The sequence below is a fragment of the Triturus cristatus genome, chromosome 5_2 (assembly GCF_964204655.1).
Source record: "Triturus cristatus chromosome 5_2, aTriCri1.1, whole genome shotgun sequence".
NCBI lineage: Eukaryota > Metazoa > Chordata > Amphibia > Caudata > Salamandridae > Triturus > Triturus cristatus.
This window is the reverse complement of record NC_140588.1, coordinates 578,113,858-578,135,066: the sequence shown is the minus strand read 5'-3', so window position 1 is coordinate 578,135,066 and position 21,209 is coordinate 578,113,858. Positions and strand designations below refer to the sequence as shown.

Genomic DNA, 21,209 nt, shown 5'->3' with positions numbered 1-21,209 from the left:
AACACATTAAACTTTATCAGGATCTCAAGATTAGGGGATGTCTGGCAGGGATCCAACATGAAATCCTTTCGGGGGCTACAGGAAGTATTTGAACTGCAAAATTCTCAATTATATAGATACCTACAACTCTGTCATGCTTTACTACCTCACTGGACCTTCCTCCAAGAGCCCCCGTAATATAATCAGATGGACGCTAAAATCCTAATAGGCCCATTGTAGAAAGACAGTATCTCGTGTATTTACAAATCTATAGGCATTAACTCATGGGTAGGCCCCCATAACAACAGCGATTGGATTGACGCAAGAATGGTCCCACGACAACTTGACATATCCTTTTGGCTAATGGTCATACAATTAAAATACTTACACATTACTTACCTGACACCACTAAGGCTCTGGCGAGCACACAAACGTCCAACACCCTCCTGCTTTCGTTTTCCTGAGGAAACTAGTGATTTCTGTCATATGGTAAGGTCATGCCCCATGATCATCTGCTCTTTACAACACCATAGCTCATATACTGGGGATGTCTGGCGACATATCACACCAAAAAGCATTATTGGAACACCTAGAAGAAATGAGAGAAGCAAGGGAAATCTCACCTTGATTGATGTGAACACTGTGATTGCTAAAAGAAGCTGGCACATCATGAAACTCTGATGCCACTTCTTTTTTTTTGTTTGATCTGTTTATTAAAGATTTTGTGGTTCTGAACAAGAATATACAACACTATATCATCAATAATTACATCCTACAGAGCTAGTAGATAAGTCACACATCCAAATCATCTGTACAACGGCATAGATACATCCATCCATTTTTGCGTGACTGGTGTTGATACATGGCGTTTCCCGCTTATCATATGACCCCTCCCCCTGTCAAAAATTGCTGCCCAATCATGTTATAGTACAATAAAAACTGTAACTTTGCATTACTTGTCGATTACAGAAGTACAATGCTTATGGCTTCACTCCGCCACATCACAATAATCTGTTCAGTAAGTCAAACAACTTTATTAAAAATTTTTTTTTAAAAACACAACGTGGGAGGAACTATCAGGAAAGGGGGTGGGAAGGGAAATAGGGGCCGCAAAGAGGTGAGGGAGGGAATACAGATCCCAGCTACCATAGAGGGGGATCCCCATCGACTATCTCATGGGTGCAAAACCGAATTGCTTGAAGAAATGATCAACTCTAATGCCACTTCTTGTTTTGCGGCATGACGCTCTTCTATGGATTGATGTGCAAAGCAGGAGGAACCTATCTATTTGGTATGAGTTTGTCACCTCAAATTTCTCAAGGTAATGGGGAAGTGGTGGAGCAACTATGGATTGGAGTGATTGATGTAATAAAGGGTGTTGTTGATTTCATTTTGATGCAATATAAGGCTTTCACTGTCTTATCTTTGTTACATTACGTTGTGATAAAGCAAAATAAATTGGTGTATAAAAAAGTAGAACATGTAAAAGTTTAATGTTACAGGTCCTTAGAGTGAAAAAAACTTCCAAAAGATATTAATACTATAGCAAGGCTGGCTATTCTATAGGACAGCATTGGGATGCAGTATTTAATTTAATCATGATATGTACAGCTAGGAAATAACTACAAATTTAATTCATGGACTTTTTGTAATATTTATGACTAATTGGATTTGCAGTAAATATTTTGGTATAATTACTTTTAGAAAGTTACCTTTTCCTGCCTCAAGCCTTTGGCAGAGATGCATTTACATGAGCTTCAACTATTAACTGGGAGCTGAATAGCTTCTTTGACACAGTGTGATAGCTGCTTCCAGAGCGGTATGAAGGCCTTAGGTGTGGGAATGTGTTTCTGTCCCTCTGGCAGGATGACCATCAGGGCTGTGTTTAGGAACTTAATTGACCTCAAAGAGGCCTACTGTCAGGGTTTACTATCGTGCCCATGCCCACACTAGTATGTTCTTGTTCAATACCATGCCCGTGACCACACTAGTCTGTTAACTGTTACGGTTCACCATCATGTCCATCCCTATTACATGTACCATACTTTTAGGCCATGGGAAGACAGGAACACCTTGGGATGGGTGTCGCCATTACACTGCACTGTTTTGTTGAAGCTCTTGAAATCTCCTTGTGTCCAATGCCAAGTCCACCTGTATGGCTATTCCTGAAAGAAAAAGAAACACGGTTAGAGAAAACATTTTGCAACGACTTGAAAATCAAGCATAAGATACCTTTTTTTGATAAAATGTTAAAAGCATAGCTGTGCATACAGAAAATAACAATACAAAGGATTACTTAAACCCCTGCCTCACTCGCATGCCCCCATAGCCACCACAGCAGCAGCGGGGGCCGCTCCTTCTCCTACAGTGCCACCAAGGCCTGGAACGCCCACCCCTCCACCTCCGAACAGCTCCTTTCCTGGCGGAGTTCAGAAAGAAGCTCAAGACTTGGCTTTTCAACAGAGTCACAGCACCACAGTGCCCAGAGGCCCTTAGGGGTGACAGTGTGCACTCACCAAATACTGATTGATTACTAATTGTTTGGCAGGCATTGGATTGCATAAAGCCGGTTACTCAAAAAATTGGAAGAAGAAAAGGCAAGAAACTCCTATCTGTGTCATTTAATGGTATAAGGAACTACACCATCAACAGAACTGAGACTTAAGAAACACTACTTGAACTGAATTGTATTAAGTTCTGTAAGGAAGAATAATATTGATGTAACATGCGTATGAGAAGAGATACAAGGTCTATATGTCAAGTGTATTGAATAATATGATATGTATATTTCAAAAGGGAAGACCCAAGAGGTTTTTTGCTGCCGGAAGAAATCATAGTCTAAGACGTTGTATTGAGAACCATTCCCTGCAAAGAATTCCCTGCAAGATCAAGCGATTGCAGGTAATTAGTAACATATCTTTGTTCCTTCCAGTCAGGCAGGCACCACTCCCAGTGGGAGGAGAGCTGCCCCCAGAACTGGTTTGAAGGCACTAAAGGGAAAGACTGCTTATTTTCCTGGACACACGTCTTGGTAGGCACAGGAGCTCCTCACAAGAGAAGATGTGTTCTGGCAACTTGGTTTTAGGTAGAGAGCGGCACTCAGGAAATGCTGCAAAAGTGGGTAGAATTACCTCAGGGAAACTTTACCCCATTGGTTAGGGAGTGGCCAGGAGTTTCCCCCACCCAAACTCTGGTGCCTGGAGTTAATGTGGCATCCCCAGTACTGCCCTCAGAACACTTTCTGGACCTGTGGAAGAACAAAAAAGGACTGGGCCTGCTGTCTGTTATCAAAGAAGAGCCTAATAGACTGGACCTGCACTCCCTCTTGTACCAAGGACAAAGAAGTGGACTCTAAAGGTCGTAAGTCTAAACTCCTGTTAAAGCTACAGGGACACAACAAGCTATAAGAGGCCTTTTTCTGCAACTGCCTAGCTCACCAGTTCCCATTGGACCTATCCTGGACCCTGCTGCTGTCTTCTTCTGGAGTGAATCTTCACCTCTAAGAGCTGTGTCCAAAGCCCTGGACTCTTGGCTGGTGTCAAAGTGTACTCTTAACATATCCTGAAATCTGGGACTTAGAAATGTTTTGGGCCCGGAGACCTCTGGAGGACTGGGATCCCCTTGCGAAGCTAATTTGACCATGGTGCATTGCTTCTGGCCTAAAGATATAGGTTGCTCTTGCTCAAAACCTTACTGCAGCAGCAAATCTGATTTAGCAGGACCCCACAGGGAAGGTATCTAGTCTCATGGAGCCTTCTTAAGTTAAAGTCTGCAGCCTGGCCCCGCTGAAAGTATCCAAGTCCCAGAAAAATGATGATGGGCCTAATTTAGATCTCGCAGGATAGATTACAATGTCACAATGGTGACGGATATCCCATCCACCTAAATATAAATCCCATTATATCCTATGGGAATTTCAGCAGAGGGGATATCCATCACCGTTCTGAGTAAGTAACCTGTCTGCTAAGATCTAAATCACGCCCTAAGTCAGAAAGTAGAAATCTTACAAGGCAAAGGTGAGAAAAATATCCTACTAGCAAGCGACCTTCTCTGGGAGAGAAAGTCAAATTTCTTCTGCTCAAGCAATCCCGCCAAAAGTTAGCGTCTTTACCGAAACCTCATTCAACTGCTATCTGACGAGGTGGAGTTTTCCTCACTGAGGATTTTTAACTTCCATTTAAAAAACTAAGCCCAAAGGTAAAATACGTGATTACTGTATCTGACCTGTGCTTCATCACGGTAATCCCTAACTTGCACCTAGGTACCGGTCAATAGCAATTTCATAAAAGCGATTGGCATTTAACACTTTTTGGCGCAATTTTGAACCTGTATTTTTCTTCTAAATTGGTTTGCGATTATCTTTTTGTTGTGTTTTGAATTTATTTTTGTTATGGTACTGCATAAATAATTTACACATTGCCTCAAGGTTAAGCCTGTCTGTCCGTGCAGTAGCCACCGAGAGGTTGAGTTCAGGTTAATTTAGTGACTTTATTGACTCTCCCTAACAAAGATTGTGTCTATTACTTGAGGTGGGTACTCCCCTCAACTAATAGTCAATTTCTTACAATATTGATGGGGGGCGTGTGTGTCTTAAACTGGAGCACCAAAAACATGAGAACAATCCTATGTGAATACCTTGCATCGGACAGCTATCAGCCTTTGAGAGTAGCACCTAGGTGAGAAATATAGGAACCGGTTTTGCCTGGATGATTCCCTCTGCACAATGAAGGCGACTACTTTGTCAATCCCCCCCACACGCAATCCAGCAAAATGGTAATGCTTAGGAAATTACAATTACCAGCCCTCTGGTGAAACGGTTTCTACTTCTCTACTTCATAATTAAAGCAGCCATGTCTCCATCCTCCCACATCGTACTGGCTGATACTAAACCTAGAGCCTAGAATGCCAGCAATGCACCTTTCCAGATTGGGGTGGCTGTCCCTCTACTTCCATCTTGCATTATGCTTTACCAGTTAAGATCCAGATGGATTCTAACAGCCTCGCAGTCATACACTTGCATTCAACATAGAGTCGCACTACCAGTCACCATACACACACAACTCAGGGATGTCAGCGCTGGATTTGTGCACATCATAGTAGTGGAAATTATGCATGTGAGACTAGTAGGAATCTCAGTCTTCATAAACAGGAAAAGGATCTGTCCTGTACTACAGATAAGAACAATGGTACGCTGCCACAACCACTCCATGATTATGTCCCATGGCATGACAGTAATCCCCTGGTGCACTCCTCCATGCACAGACCCACATTCTGGGTATCAGAACTTTTCACACAGCCTAGGACTCAGCGAGCACGATTGTTTTGCGCTGAGCAACAGCAGCAGGATGCAACGGTGCATGTCTGTAAAATTATGCATGATTGTTTAACAATCGTTTTTGTGGCGCCACAGTACTCCTGCAGGGCCACAAAACAATTGTATTTTTAAAAAGAGCTGGGCACCCTTTTTCATTAAATACCACCCAGGGTGGGCTAGGACCTGAGGGGTCAACACAATATATTTATACATTTGAAATATTTATTTAAATTGGGAGGGGGACATGTGCGTCCCCCTAGCTGAGCCAAGTAATTGCTCCTGGGACCCCATTCCCTGGGGCCCAACGTGAGTGTGAGGCTCACCTGGATTTACTGCAGGGACAAAATGGATGGAATAGATGCTAGGTCCCAACTTCTCTCACCTACCTCCTTCATCCAAATAGGTCAAAGCAAAAGAGGGAAGATGGGGAAGGAGGGAAACAAAACAAGGGAAGGAAGAGGGGGGTGACTTCCATTGGTTCTTCTGTTGGGTGGTCACCAAGAATCCTAAAGGAAAAAACACAAGGTAAGTACTATTCTAGTGTCTCTCGGGCCGACAAGCAATTCCTTGGGACTGCAGTGGCGGTGGCGAAACGTGACATTGCGGCACTCTGGTCTCAGGCCAAGTCCCCTACGGTGCAGCAGTGGAGACGGGGGGTAAAGTGGTGCGGACCTCAAGGGGAACCCCTCTTTGAAGCCCGGGGCTGCCCTGGACTATTCAAAAAGATTTGGGGTAAATGGTTCAATCTATTGTCCTGAGGGGTGTGCGTGTTCATATGAATCATGATAACTTTGCCAAGACTCTATTCTAATGCATGATTTGCAGGTCTCTGTCATATATTACCCAGACACTGTGCCTGATTTTGCAGCCAATGTATATTTGTGATTTGTTTTAAAAATCAATAAACTTGATTATCAAAAAAAAAGTACTATTCTAGTGTACGATTAACTGGCTGTACATTTACACCCTACTTTTAATGAGATACCTGTGAATAAATATGCTAAGCATGTGTGGGGGACAACTCCCGTGGACTGTAGAACACTCACAGTGTCTGAAATAGGAAATACAATGTTAAGTATGTATAAGGACTGCGAGACTTTGGCAACAAACAAGAGATGAACAATAATATACTAACCTATGTTAGAAGCACCATAAGAGTATATTAGACCTTTTAAATAATAATCATCCGTTACACCTGAATTTGGGAAAAAACAAAAACTAATTTCCCAGGACAGGAGAGAGCACGGATAAAAATAGGGCAAAAAGCGCAGGGTCACTTTAAACAAAAAAAAGTGGATTACCTATTAATAGTATAATCTCTCTTTTTCCATTGCAGCAAGAAGAGACTTCACAGAATCAAAAGACCACCAGAGTCACATTTCTAACATTATAGCCATCAGATAAGTGTGACCTTCCTTCTACTTAAATAAGAAAATAAACACTAGAAACTAAGAAACTGCGATTGTTTACAACCCCTGCTTTCTTTGCATTTCAGAGGCAAGCTGCCCGGGAAGCCAAGATTTAGGAACTTTAGGCTCCAAGGAAACAATGTTACCGGCCGGCAAGAAGCTACGTAATGAATTGCTCCGGATGAGCACCAGAGCACCCAGGAAGGAGAAGGTATTACGAAGAGTCTCTGCAATCTAGGACCGGAGCGACGACCAACAGCCAACTACTGCTGAAGGATTCAGGTAAGTGTAGCAGTAAATTGGTGGGAGGCCTGGCGGGATGCCTGCTGGAACGTGAATCGCGTTACTAATGCGGGCTCCTCCCTTAAGTTTGCCTCTGGCACCACCCTCGCTGGCTGACAGAAAACAGTGGGCGGGGCTCGCGTCAGCGTTCTCGAGCAGGAGAAAGAACGCTGCCGCAGGTAGCATGCCCCATAGAGCCTGACAGCCAGTATCGGGTCCCAGAGCCCTATCCCAGGGACACAAAGAGGCTTCTTTTTTACTGCCCACACATAAACAAGCAGGGTACTCTTGTAGGAGCAGAAATAAAAATTCCTCTGGTCAGGAGGGAATGCATTTTATGGCCAGCTCCCACCAGCACTCAAGCATGGGTGCTGGCCAAGGAACTACTGGGGCCTCGGGGCTCCCCTGCAGTCCCCAATAGGGAGCTGATTTGTGGGTTCCCTGCGTGGGACTGGGGACACCAGAAAAATGGCCCAAAAAAGTGCAGCTGGCTCCCATCTGCACCCCCAGGATGGATGCAAGTTTGGGTGCCAGCAAGGCCGTGGGGCCTTTGGACTTCCCGTGGTCCCCAACAGAATGGCAATCTATGTTTGTCCCAGGTGGGACTGGGACAATGAAAAAGGAATGTAAAAGAAATAAAAAATGAGTGACAAGAGCTGTTCATTTTCTATTCACTGCTCCTGGCAAGTAGCCACCCATAATGCCCTTCGTAGGCTAATTTGCTTATGTTTTTCTGCTTTGAGATGCTCCAATCTGGACCGGGACACCACCAACACGTTACAAAAATCTGGGGACTGCAGGGAGTACAGCAGCCCCCCCAAATATCATTTATTATAATTAACCCTATTTTTCCTTGGGTGCATACAGCTTCATCCCCAAGAACTGTTTATGGTGTTGATAAGCTTTCCTGTAGCTGGAACGTTTGATCTTCTGATGAGGATTGCAGGGGCCCCTTGTGGTTGGTTTAATGGTTCCATTATGTGGGCTGAGGAGTGTAAAGGAAAGGCTCTAAAATGTGTTTAATATTGTTGACAAACGGTATCACACATACAAAAAGCTGGTAAGCAACTCTCCGGACTGTCTGGGTTCCCTGCAGAAGGCCTGGGAATCGGACATGGTACTGTTGGAGGATGATGATTGGGCAGAGGCCCTTCAGAGCCCCAGAGAAATAGCTATCAGAGCGCACTTTAGGCTTGTTCAACTTCGCATCCTTCACAGGTCTTATGCCTCGAGGATGGTGCAGTTTCAGATTAATGGGAGTGGTTCCGAGTTATGTGCCAGGGGTTGTGGTGAGCAGGGGTAATTCTTTTATATACTATGGGTGTGTCCCAGGTTTCAGAAGTACTGGAGGGGCATAATTCGCATAATGGAGGCTGTAGTGGGCGAGCAGGTCCCAATGGAGTCCAGGTGGCATATCCTCGGGGTTACAGGAGAGTTCACATGGCCACAGTGGGCCCGGCTGTGGCTGGCCTTAGCTGGGGGGTAGCAAAAAGGAACATTGCACGTGCATGGGGGCGGCGGAGCCTCTGACAGTAGCAGCATGGCTGTGCGATATGGACTGGTGTCATAATGCAGAGCAGGTGGTCTATCAAAGTCGTGGATGCCCTCGCAAGTGGTACGCCTTATAATATTCGGATGGTAGGCCATCTGGTCCAGGCGTTTTCCCAGATGCCATGGACTTGAGAGCCTCCCCGATCTCCTCTAAGGTGAGGGGGCCATCAAGCATCTCTTGATGCTCCTCCGAGGTCGTGGGTAGTTGGACCGAGTCCAAGAATCTCTCCAAAACATGCCCAGGGGCACGTCCCCTGGATCGGTATAGTTGGGCGTAGTGGTCTGTCTTTGCTCTGTGTATCTCACGTTGTATGTACACCAGGGTCCCCTCTGCCGTGCGTATTGCTCCAATCAGGACTTGGCTGCCCTCCTGCCGCAGCAGCCAGGCAAGCAACCGGCCCGCTCTATCGGCCGTAGCATGAGTGCAGGCCGTATGGGCCGTGTAATTGTGGCACCTCAGGCGCTCAAGGAGCTCTGCGTGTTAGGCGCGCAGCTCCTCCAGTCGGCTCGAGTGCCTGCCGCTCCCTTCCCCATAACGCTCATATTGTAACAGCTGGGATTCCAATTGCGTGAGCGAGGTGGATAACTGTTTACGTATGTTCCACGTGGCCCCTAGGCAGTGTCCCCTAATCGCCTCTTTTAGGGCATCCCACTCCCCTAGTGCGTTGCTGGCCGTTCCCTCATTAATGTAAAAATATGTGAGGATTGCCGTCCCTAGTGAGGAGCGAAACTCCGGGTCCTCTAATGGACTCGTTTGGAGTCGCCATGTGGGCACGGGGGGCGGTCTGCTTCCCAGCTAAATAGGAACCACAGAGGGTTATGATCGGAGTGCGTCCGCCCTAAATATTCTGATTTCGCAACCAGTGGGAGCAGTGATTGGGAACCCACCACCCTGTCGAGCCGCACATGGAGATCGTGCACTGCAGAATAATAGTAGGTTCGGTCAATGGGGTTGAGGAAACGCCACATATCCAGCAATGCCCAATTTAAGAGCGCCTGCGCGTTTGACACAGCCGTTGTCTTGCGGAGAGGAGGGAATGCTCTGTCCATGTGAACGTCGAGTACCGAGTTAAGATCCCCGCCCAGCAGCCAGGGGAGCCCAGTTTAGGGGGTCAGGACTTGTGATAGCTGTGCTAGGAATGACAGTTGGTCTACATTTGGGGCATATATCGATCCCAGTAGCATCGTTTGGCCATTTAGCTTCCCACGCACGAAGGTTTACCTGCCCTCTCTGTCTGTTACCACGTCTTCACAGATAAATCGGGTGCCCGCCCGTACCCAGACCAACGTGCCTCTCACATGTGCTGAAAATGTGGTGCCGTAGACCTGCCCTCTCAATCGCCTGCACAGTCTGTCGAGCTCTGAGTTTCCTGTAAGAGGGCGATACCCACCAGGTGTCTCTGGAGGTAGGAGAATATAGAATAGTGCCTCGTGGGTGTATGCATGCCACGTATAGTCCATGTTATTATGTCAGTTTGTGTCATCGCTGGGGTAGTTAATCACCTATAGTGCTGGGTGTAGGGGCCGCATTGGTGGGCGGGTGCCATGGGTAGGTGGGGGTGTATGGGTTTGCTGCAATGAAAACTAGTCAACTGCAAACATCATTACAAGCAGGGCGAATCCCGTGGGGATATCCGTCCAAACGTCTGTAACAGATAATAATTACGAACTAGTCCAGTGAGATGCCTAGCGAGGTTGGGTGCACAAGCGGTGTCTTGTCGTTGCTATCTCAACCTATTGTCCCCGCCTCGTGCTTAGGAGGTGCGCTATCCTGCTGTTTGTGTAGGGCAACATGCAGGTCTGGTGTGGGTTGTGGTGGAGCGACCCCTTATATGCACCTAGTTGCCTCAGTGTTGTACGTGGTGCGGTCAGACCCGTGTGTGGTGGTCGCCTGACTATCTGGCGATGTCTTGTGAGTGCTCGCTGGCGCCTTAGTGGCATCCCTCAGCTATGGTGCGCTCTAATACTATATATAAAACAAGCAAACAAAGCTCTACTTGCGTAAGTTGGCTACGGCGGAGTCCAGCTCGACATTGTGACATCATATGATGCCATCGGCAGTCTGTGAGGTTACCACTGGTAGACTCATGTCTTCAGATTCTGCAATTGACGGAGATGATGGGCCGCTAGCTCCTGGCGAGTCACACATGTAGGCTTCCACGCGCTCTCTGCTATGTGCAGCGCCAAGAGTTGCCACCGCCTCTAAAACCACTTGTCGCTCCAGACTAATTTTCTCCGGGCTGGGTGCTACTGGTCCTGGTTTCGCGTTCCGTGGTGCCCCACGTCTTCTCCGTTGGCGAGTTCTCCGTCCTGTTGGGTTGCCAGTATCCAGGCCCGGATGGAGCGTTGCTGTCCACAGCCCGTCTCTTCCAACCAGTCCCACGTCTCCGCGGGGGAATCAAAGAAGCGGGTCCTCTGTTTCGTCACCACTCTCAGCCTGGCGGGGAATAGCAGGGAGAAGGGCAGCTCCAGCTCCCGAAGTTGGCGTTTCACCACTATTTAATTGCTTCTGCGTTGTTGCATGAGTGCGGTGTAGACCGGAAATAGCATGACTTGGCTGCCGCCCACTGTAAGGTCACCTAACTTCCGGGTTTCGCACAGTACCACATATCTGTCCCTATAATTGAGAAGTTTAAAGAGAAACAGGCGGGGGCCTGGCTCCTGGTTGAGGCTTCTGTGCCAGTACCCGGTGCGCCCACTCTACGAAATATTGCGGTGACAGCGTTCCCTGGGGCAGCAGGTCTCGTAGCCAGTGCTCAACATATTGCTACGGTTCCTACCTTCCTCTCTCTCTGGAAGGCCCACTGCGCAAATGTTGTTGCGCCGGGAGCACCCTTCTGCATCTTCTACTTTGTCTTCGAGCGCATGCACGCGGTCCATCATGTCTTGCAGTGCAGCAGCATGACTCTGGGTGACAGGCTGGAGTTCTTTGAGGGTCTGGCCTTGGGCTGTGACCGCTTCGGCTAATTTACGGTGTTCGGCATGTAGGAGGGTGAAGTCTGAAGTGACTTTATCAGTCCGCGCTTCCAGAGACGTTTTAGTTTGCTCTAGGGTGGTGCCGATTTTTTTCCACCGCTGCGAGCACTGAGTCCATTTTGGCCGCCAGGATCGTTGCCTGTGATTCCATCTCTCCTTCGGTTCTCACGCGGGGCGGGGGGGGGGGTCCAGGCTTCCCATGCGTAGTGATCCTTGCTGCGTCTTATCTCGTCGACGGCCCATTACAAGTTACAAAAACTTGTATTGTGATTGCACCACTATTAATCAGTATATTCAAGAGGTCCACAGTAAGTCAATCAAATGTTTAGTTGTCCATCTTTATTACTGATTTGAAATCTTCTTGTTTTTAGGAAACAAACAGCCAACGCGTTTCGTTCTCGACAGAGAACTTCTTCAGGGCATTCCTGATTTCCACGAAAAAGCCGAGTTAGTGTTTATGACCATGTCGTCCTAGTCCAAAACGTCCTATCTGCCCGTTAGATTTTGGTGAACTTCTAGGTTGAGAGGAATATTATAGCCACATTCCAAATTTTCATTATTTTGACGTCGTCCAAAGCAAGTGTGATATGAAAGTCACCATACATTTCTCATTTCATGATTATGGTAGAAATATCGCGGTATTACCTATCGTAGAAGTAATATAGTGGCATTCGTGAGGAGCTCTTGAAGTGATTCGTCTCGACTGCTGGCGGGCCACTAATCTAGACCTAAGGGTCTCTGGATATGAGGCACTCGTGCTGTGTATCTGGGTTTGTGTGCTGTAGGCAGTCTTGTTTTGTGAGGCGTCTTGGTGCAGAGGCAGGTCCTGCGGCATGTGAGTCTCGTGTCTGTGGGCCATCAGCAGCGGGGAAAGCCTGCGCGCCGTGCGTGGCGGCCGGTGGGAATGTCTCTAGTGGGCTGCGTAGCCATGTCCGCTCCTCTGCTTCCGCGCTGGGAGCCGCTTCTTGCCCTGAGGCGTCACTGTAGATCCGCCCTGTGCTCTAGCCATTCACTGCATCATGGTCGCAGCAGTCATTGCTGCCGTTAACATGCATGGCGCCTGCCTAGTCTGACTTTTGCCACCCTAGCAGTCCCAAATCCTCCGTGGCAGCTTAGCGTCGCTGCTGTGAGAGTTCGCGGTAATTCAGGTCACAATGAGGCCTGCCGCCCAGTAGGTATCCGCCTCTCCTTTTAGTTGCAGGGCTGTGCAGGAATTTTATCCTCCCAAGCGGTCCGGTAATGTAGGCTGCCTCCACTGTGGTAGACTACCACGGCTGCTCTTTCCTGGGCCCTGCGCTCACTCCAGCATCGTCCTGGCCAACTCATGCCGCTCAACGTCCACCCGTCGCCGCTCGTATCCGCTGATCTGCACCGCAGAACTGCCTCTCGGGGGTACGTCGCTTAGGCGGTCTCCACCGCAGCAGGCGATTTTGGGGAGTTTTCCTCTCAGCGCTGTTCTCTCTCACGCTACATGGCCGCACTCACTGCGATGTAATCTCGCCAGGAATCCGCCACTCCTACGCTACTGCGGGACGCCTCGTTGGGTTCAGGCCACTGCTCCAGTCCAGGCTGTTTCCTCCCATGCTGTGCCGCTGCTGCTGGCCCGTGCCTCGTGCGGGCCACACTCCTCACCTCGGCTACACAATATGGCGTTCGTCAGGTCCTCCCAGCGCCTCCTCTCAGCCCGCTGCCATCAGCTACCGCAGGTACCGCCTGCAGCTCGCAGCCGCCGCCAAGGAATCACCGCCTTCAGGGGACCCGCCTTCCGTCAGCAGGCTTTAGGGATCCACCACACCAGGGATTCGCCTTTCCGGTCGGCCTCTCTGGCACCGGTGCCCTGTATGTGTCGCTGGAAATGCAGCCGTAGACGCTGGCTTCAACCTCATGCCGCGCTCCACCTTCCCGCGCATACACACTTCGTAGGCCTCACTGTTCCTCGGGACCGCGGCTGCAGTCCCGTATGATGAGATGGCAGTCCGTTGGGCCTCCCGGATGCCTCTCCACAGGCCTCACCAGTCCCTTATGTTTTTTAAGTCCGGATGGCACCTCATCAGGATAGTTTGTCGGATAATTAGGGGATGTCGGCAGGAGCGCTAGAGATTCGCGTCCGCCATGTTGGCTGGCTAGCCTTCGATCAACTTTCACAAAGGGAAAGGAGTCCCACGGGGACCCCTTCCCATTTGCGAATGGTCACCACCACCCTTGAGGTGTCCGTAAAAAAGGAGAGTTTTGCGACCGTAATTGGGTTGCAAAACATTCATACATGCCACTACCAATGGGTATTAGGAAGGGATGCCCTAAACAAGCCCCTTCCAAATACGGATTCACAAACCCAAATTGCAATTCGGTAAAGGTTTACCGAATCACAACTTGGCTTTTGTACTTTTAAAAACCTCAAAAAAGGTTTTGTACAAGTGCACCTAAATACCTTTCAGTGTCAGAAGCATTGAGCAAGCTGTCACACTCAGCAAATAATGTCATCAATGATTTAATTCAACATGTCATTACTAATGTAATGTGTGAGGTTATTAAGCAGTTAATGGGAGGGTACCAGTTATAGTTAGCTCAGTAAACTATACCTGATAAATGTCACTGTTTTTCTATTTTAAAATGGTATTTTTAACTGACGCTACAGTTACATGTTGAAATAAGGTAAACACTAATGTTTAGAAATCAAAAATCCTCTGAAATTCATCAGTTATTATGTACTAAAATAACTTTAACATGTGCCCCACCATACACTGCTTACAACCTCAGAGATTACATCATTGATGACATGTTAAATGACATCTCAAATGACATCATTGATAACATCACTTATGACCTCATTCAATTGTTGTGACACCATCTTATAGGGTTTGTGGGCTTGAAGTGATTCAAAACACCACCTCTTTGGACAATGTGTTATTCACCATAATGGGATAATCCTCTTAAGACTTCACATGACCTGCAATGTTAGGTAAAAAGGTGCGCAGGTTGTTCAGGTTGGACACTTACCCATAATCCGGTCCTGGTCTTCCGATGTAATGGTGACTGGCTCTATAAGCCACAGTATCACCACACACTGGAATATGTGATAGGCAAGTGCATTTGAGAAGCTAACACATTTTCAGGAGTTAAAACCAAAATCCGCAAAAAGCCTCCTTGCTGGACGAAGTCTTCAGATAATTGAAGAAAACAAGAATTCCGGAATCCAATTGTCGAATTCTTCAGGCACAAGGAGTCTGGATCAGCACCTAGAGGGAGTGCGGAAACAAGTGAAGGAACGCAGCTTTGTTGCCTCCAACCAGACTGAGGCCTTTAAATAGTAAAAGTACAGGAAAAGGAAATGACATCAAACACCACATGTCGGAACACATAATGTGTTGAGAAAGTGAGGAAGAAAACCAGGGAAAAGTTATGAGGAAACCAAGGGAAAGGTAAAAAAAAAAAAAAGAAAACTACGGAAAACCTGAAGTGGACTAGCTGCGGAGTCTCCTTGGAAGGTAGCTGCAAACCCTGAAGAAGCTGATTGCCATATTGGAGTTGAAGGGAGAAGTAGCAGCAGCCAAGTGCCTAAGAACACAAGGGGAAACAGGCGCAGCTGAGAGACTCCCTCAGCCTGCAGCTGCAGGCTGAATACGGTGTCTTCTGAGGTCCATGAACCATCGAACTTAGCAAAGTACAGCAGGTCTTGGGCACCCAGGTAGGTAAGAAGCTGCAGACTCTACAGTAAATCCCCTTCCAAGGCCCCAGGTTTGTCAGGAAAGGGAGAAAAAAAATGCTGAATCATTTTTGAGGCATGGACTGAAGAGGCAGGAAATCAAGAATGCTCACTAGCAGGATAACCTTTCCAGGGAATTAGGAACTCCCTCAGATCTCAGGAGTCACAAATCTTGCTGATCTTGTATTCTGGATTCCCATTTACCATGACAGGAGGAGGAGGAAAGATTTGACTGAAAGGATCAGGTACCAAATGCTTTACCTGGGACACATGAAAGATAGGGTGAATCTTTAGAGGGTGAGAAAAATTGAGCCTAAATGTGACTGGATTGATTTGTTTGGTTGTAGCAAAGGGCTCAAAGATTCAAAGACAACATTGGACTGATAACATTTGAGTGAGCAAGAACCTGGAAGAAATACCAAACCTTCTCTCCACCTTAAAGTTTGGAAGTGTTCTTCTTAGATTGTAAGCTCTTGCATTCATATTCGTCTTTGAATCCTGAAGATTCGGAGCTGTTGCTCTCTTTTCAGAGTTAAGTTTCTCTAAAGAATCTGTGGCAGCAAGCAAAAGAAATGTAGACAGCAGAAATGAGGGAAAGGAATGAGGATGTAAGCCCTGGAAGCAATAGTATGTGGGAGCTTTAGTAGTAGAGTGAACAGAGTTGTTGTAGAGAACTCTGCTAAGGATAGGTATTCTGCCCTGTTGTTTTGAGTGCCATTACAAAACACCTCAGATATTGCTCTAGACTGTGCCCCTTTCTGTCTGACCATTTGACTGGGTATTGTAACCTGAAGACAGAGCTTGATGAATACCCAGGGTAGAACAGATTGAGTGCCAGAACCTAGAAAAGTATTGACAGCCCCTGTCAGAGATAATGGTGTGCAGGCAAAATATATTAGTCCGGAATTTCCTGCCCATCATGCTGGCTGTCAGAAACCTCTGAAATAGGAACAAGTGAGCCATCTTGGAAAAATTATCTACTGTGACCATGATAATTCGGTTTCCACCTGACGGGGGTAAGACCACAATAAAGTTGGTGGAAATGTTGTGATAAGGAAGAGGAGGAACAGGTAGACGGTTTAACTTAAGAAAATGTGTAAAGTATTTAGAAGTACTAAAACAGAAAAATAGCCAAAAACACAACTCAATCAAAATCTCACTACAATGTAAAAGAAACAGAGAATACTTTAATGAAAGAAATGACACCAAAAATAAAAAATCCAATTAGGGATATGATTTTTTTTAAATGCATATGGAAATAGCACTAAAAACCATAAAGCACAAACTGTGGTGATTTCATTGTGTTTGAACAGTACTTAGGCACAATTTAAAACTGACTGCGATGGAGTGTGTGTCAGATACAGAGACCAGGTTCTACCTGGTCAAAAATGTTACCTTCTGATGTAGACTCTGAAATGGAAGTCAAAAATACTTAGCGGGACAAGGCAGCAGGCTTTGACTGAAATGAGTTTAAAAAAGCTGGATGACCACTATTATTTCTTTTTAATCTATTTTCATTAACCTTTTCAATTTAACATGAGATATGGAATTTTAACAGGTTGTTGCATATTATAGTTACTTGTTACATAGATCTCATGGCGAGCATCTCAGCCTCATACCTACATTTATCAGGTTTATCTTTAGTTTGCCATTTTATTGCTGTCCCGTTATACATCACTCAATATCATCTGTAGATGGTGAACTACCGCACAGTGTCTTAGTTATAACAACCCTTCTGATGTTATTGAAGTGTGTGTTTTGCTTCAATGTTTTAATCGCGTAGTGCTCAGAACAGCATGAACTAAGGAGTGGGGTTATAATAAAACAGTGACAAATTAACACATAATAGGGTATAAAACTGAACTGCGAAGCTGGCGCCTGGACACCACGACTGTTATCCACCTCGGATGGGTGCAGTAGGCTGGCGTTTTGGCCATGGTTATGATCTACTGTGGAGTGGGCATGCATGACTAAGCTGGATAGCCATGGAAATAAATCCAAGTGAAGGTGTTGATTTTTGGTGGAAAATCTCAGGACTACAAGAAATTCATAATTTGCACCCCAGGAAGGTCCCTCTCTGGCTGGATACTTTTGGCAGCTTTGCCCAGTTGGTGAAGATTTCTATCTTCAAACTTGGTCATTTTTCCAGGGCTTTATTCCTCCAGCAGAGTAACCTAAGAGTTGTTGACAAACAAGGCTCCACAAGGCCATATACTTTCTCTGTGATGCCCGCTAAAAGTGACTTACTGCTGTGAAAAGGCTCTAAGAGGGAGGATAGGATAGGATAGTCACTTGTAAAGCGCGAACAAATGCCGAGGCGTCTTGGCGCTGGTCCATAGAAAGAGATTACTCCACTAAGAGTGGGTGACCTCAAAAAGACATGTTTTTATCAATTTTCTAAAAACTTGATGACTGTCAGTACGTTTAACAAAGCCTGGGAGATCATTCCATCGGCTAACCGCCTGATACGAAAATGCTCTACCTCCCCATCTAGCTTTTTTCACACGGTTAAGTTTAAGCAGACTTTGGGTGGAAGATCTGAGTGTCCGACCCGGGCGGTAAGGAGTAAAGAGCTTCTCCACTTCCTTAGCTCCCCCCCCCCAAATACTGCCTTATGAACTAGGCATAACGCCTTGAACTCTATCCGCTGTTGGACAGGGAGCCAGTGCAATGCCTTAATTCCCTCAGCAACAGACTGGTCTCTAGGTACATCCAGCAGAAGTCTGGCTGCTGCATTCTGCAGAACCTGCAGTCTCTTCAGCAGGGACTTATTCAGTCCCAGGAGAAGTGCATTGCAGTAGTCCATTTTGGACAGCACTAAGGCCACCACCACATTCTTGCGGAGGTCAGGGTTGATGAAAGGGAAAATCTTCCGCAGTATCCTAATTAGATACGAGCAGGAAGAGGCGAGATTGCTGACATGTGCCGAGAAATTGAGCTGGTCATCGAACACCACTCCCAGATTTCTGACCTTGCGTACAGGGATAGGACATTTGCCTGCCTCGGCCGGCCACCAGGAGCTATTCCATGCGGGCTTTCCCGGGCCAAATTCAATTATCTCGGTTTTCTCTGTGTTGATTTTGAGGAAATTCTCTCGCATCCATTCCATAATTTCTGACATACAGCTATGAAACTTAGTAGCTGAGTCATTTGATTCTTGCCCAGCAGAGACTATAAGCTGTGAGTCATCTGGGAGCAACTTCAATCTTTGACCAGTGGCAAAGCACCTTCGTCGGATTAACTTGGCACATTTCTCCTGGTCTTCTGTCAGTTCTACAGGCAAAACGTATTGAAAAAGAATCTAAGCCCCAGGTTTTGGGGTTAGGCAGGAGGAGTACACTCTGACATCAGTTTAAGGTTCCAGGACCTCAGGAACGGCACTTGGGGGTCAGGACTCATTCCAACCGAAGCCACCAGCGTACTCCAGGGCTGCTCCAGTTGGAACTGGTCAGCTGAGCTCTTCCAGTAAAGGGGACGTCTTGAACCATTTGTGTCTCTGTAGCTTAATAGATCAGCCAACTGACCTTTGTTCTGTGTACTTCTTAGTTCTGTGTACAAGTTTAAGCAGTTACAGCCCTAAGTGTTTTCCTCACAGGTGTAACATCAGGTGCAGTCCTTCTTTTGTCTTCCACAGATCCAGTAGTGAAATGAAGAAGATGCCCAGGGGTGCTATATTTATGCCTGGCACTATTCTGTGGTAGTTGTGACTCCTGGCCCATTCCTGACCAATAAGGAAAACATTCCCAATGGTAATCCTACCGACTTTTGCAACAGTTCCTGAATGCCCTACTGAAAACAAGCCCACAGTGCCCCTCCCTACCTAAAACTAAGATGGCAGAACCGTTCTTCCCTTATACAGAGTTCCTGTGTCCACCCTAGATGTGTGGCCAGGAAAATAAGCAAACCCTCCCCTGTGGTCGCCCAAAACCGGTTCTGGGATCAGCTCCTTCCCCATTGGGAGTGGTGCCTGGCTGGGTAGGAAAACAAAAAGAAAGCAGGCCCAAGTGTGAGTTACATCTGCCAGTGACAGGTTAGGCATCCTGTCAGAGGAAGGTCAACCTCTCCCCTAGTCCCAAGGCCTTTGTCTCAGCTCTGGGATCCAATTCACACCTACTCAATGAGCTATTCAGCTCCTGGATGACAATCAGAAGCTCAGGCAAATGGGCTTCTATAGGCCTTGGGCATGCGAATGGTAACTACTAAAGTACCTTTTATGAAATTTATGTTGCAAATGTGACTTTGCCAATGTTGAATTTCCAACAAATATTTTAAAAAGTCCAAGAATTAATTTTTTTATTTAGTTCGTAGGCAGATATAACTTTATTAACTGTAACAAGTATCACAATGCTTTCCTATGCAATAGCTAACACTTCTACAGTGAAAGTATCTTTTAAGGCATTATCACTGTAAGGACATGTTTAACATTACACTTTTACATGTCCTGCTTTTACACATCATGCACCCTACATATGGGCACTTAAGGGTAATTTAAAGGTGACTTAATATTTAAAAGGGAGGTTTACACCTGTCAAAAGGGGCTACTTTGACAGGTCGAATTTGCAGTTTAAACTTGTGGCAGGCCTGCAGTCATGTTTTGAATTGTCACTTTAGTGGTGACACAATATGGACTGCGGTCTGTTTTATCTTTAAAGCTGTTCATTTTAAATAAGCTGTACTTTTTAAATAAGAAGATTTCATTTTTTCTTTGAGGTTTTAAGATTGGGAATGCTGTGTGGGGCTTGTTATTATATGGTCACAGTAGTGCCTTCATAAAAAACGTGTTTGTGAATCTACTAAGGGGCGTGGAAAAATTGTTTGGGAAAGTGCTTTAGCTCTTTGGAGCTCGGAGTGTGTTAAACTCCGTTCTTCCTTTCTTTTTTCATCTTTTTGAGGCCACTTTGCGTCTCAGCGGCCATTTTGTGGTGCCGTTTGACTTCGGCGGTTAGCGCTCTAGTCTCGGCACGCTACACGCCGCCCTGCGCAACGTTACTTAATGGCCTCTGCTCGGACGCGCAGCGGATGCGCCGGCGGCGCGCCAAAGGCAAGCCCGTCTGCGCCCGTCCGCACCGAGTCAGCGGCCAGGGCCAGGTATGCTAGCCGATTAGGGCCCTCAATAGCTAATTGCCTGCAATTTCAAGGGGACTTTTGTGTCGGTCACTGGGAGGCCTATCCTTGATCTGTCAGTCAGACGCGGTGTGTCCAGAGTGTGGGTTCTCAGTGACGCAGACCTGCTCGCCTAACCAGCAGTCCAAGGGAGCTGCAAGGACCTTACATATTAGTGCGGCCCTTATTAACGCTAGATCCTTAAGGAAGCACTATATGGATGTGTTGGATCTGGTCATTGACAATGACTTGGATCTGCTGTTTGTGACTGAGACCTGGTTGGACTCTGCTTCCAATCCTATTGTGGCGCTGGTTACACCAGCAGGCTATAAACTTTCTCGCGTGGACCGCCCAGCTGGAAGAGGGGGCGGTCTGGCTATTTTATATAGGGACTGCTGGGTGCTACACGGGGAGGCCTCAGTTGTTTGCGTGAGTGTGAGGCATTAGATTTTAGTATACAGTTCTCACCGCACTTCACTCTAGGGGGCTCCCTTATTTACCGTCCACCTGGGCCCGCTGAGGCTTTTCTTAAATCTTGTGGGGATGTGCTGGTAGAGCGAGTACTTCGCTTCTCTCGCTACTTGGTTCTGGGCGATGTTAATCTCCATCTTGACCAATTTGACTTAGGCGACTCAGCTGATTTCCTTAGTTCGCTCCAGTTGGCTCATCTCTCTCAATGGGTCTCCCACCCTACTCATCTGGGGGGCCATATTTTAGACCCGGTTTGTTCTAATTTCCCTATTTTGGTGACTAAGCCTTTACCGGTTTCCTGGTCTGACCATTTTCTTGTTAGTTTTTCTTGGGCTATTACCCAGCAGACTAGACAGGCAGTGCACCATCATCCTCCAACTTTTAGAAAAATTGACCCTATTCAGTTCCCTATGGTTCTGGC

At 46.7% G+C, this 21,209-nt stretch overlaps 1 long non-coding RNA gene across 3 annotated transcripts in view; it reads right to left on the bottom strand.

The window, feature by feature from the left end:
• Positions 1-669: 669 nt before the first annotated feature.
• The window catches only part of LOC146829022 (uncharacterized), a 55,925-nt gene continuing 35,385 nt past the window's right edge, over positions 670-21,209 (bottom strand). Inside the window, exons 4-5 of one of the 3 annotated variants that reach the window (XR_014962168.1) lie at positions 5,617-5,799; positions 670-2,144 (exon numbers count right to left, since the gene is read on the bottom strand). This is a non-coding gene — a long non-coding RNA (uncharacterized LOC146829022). The remainder of the gene's footprint in view (positions 2,145-5,616; positions 5,800-21,209) is intronic. The other 2 variants (XR_014962167.1, XR_014962170.1) reach the window with 2 other exon arrangements.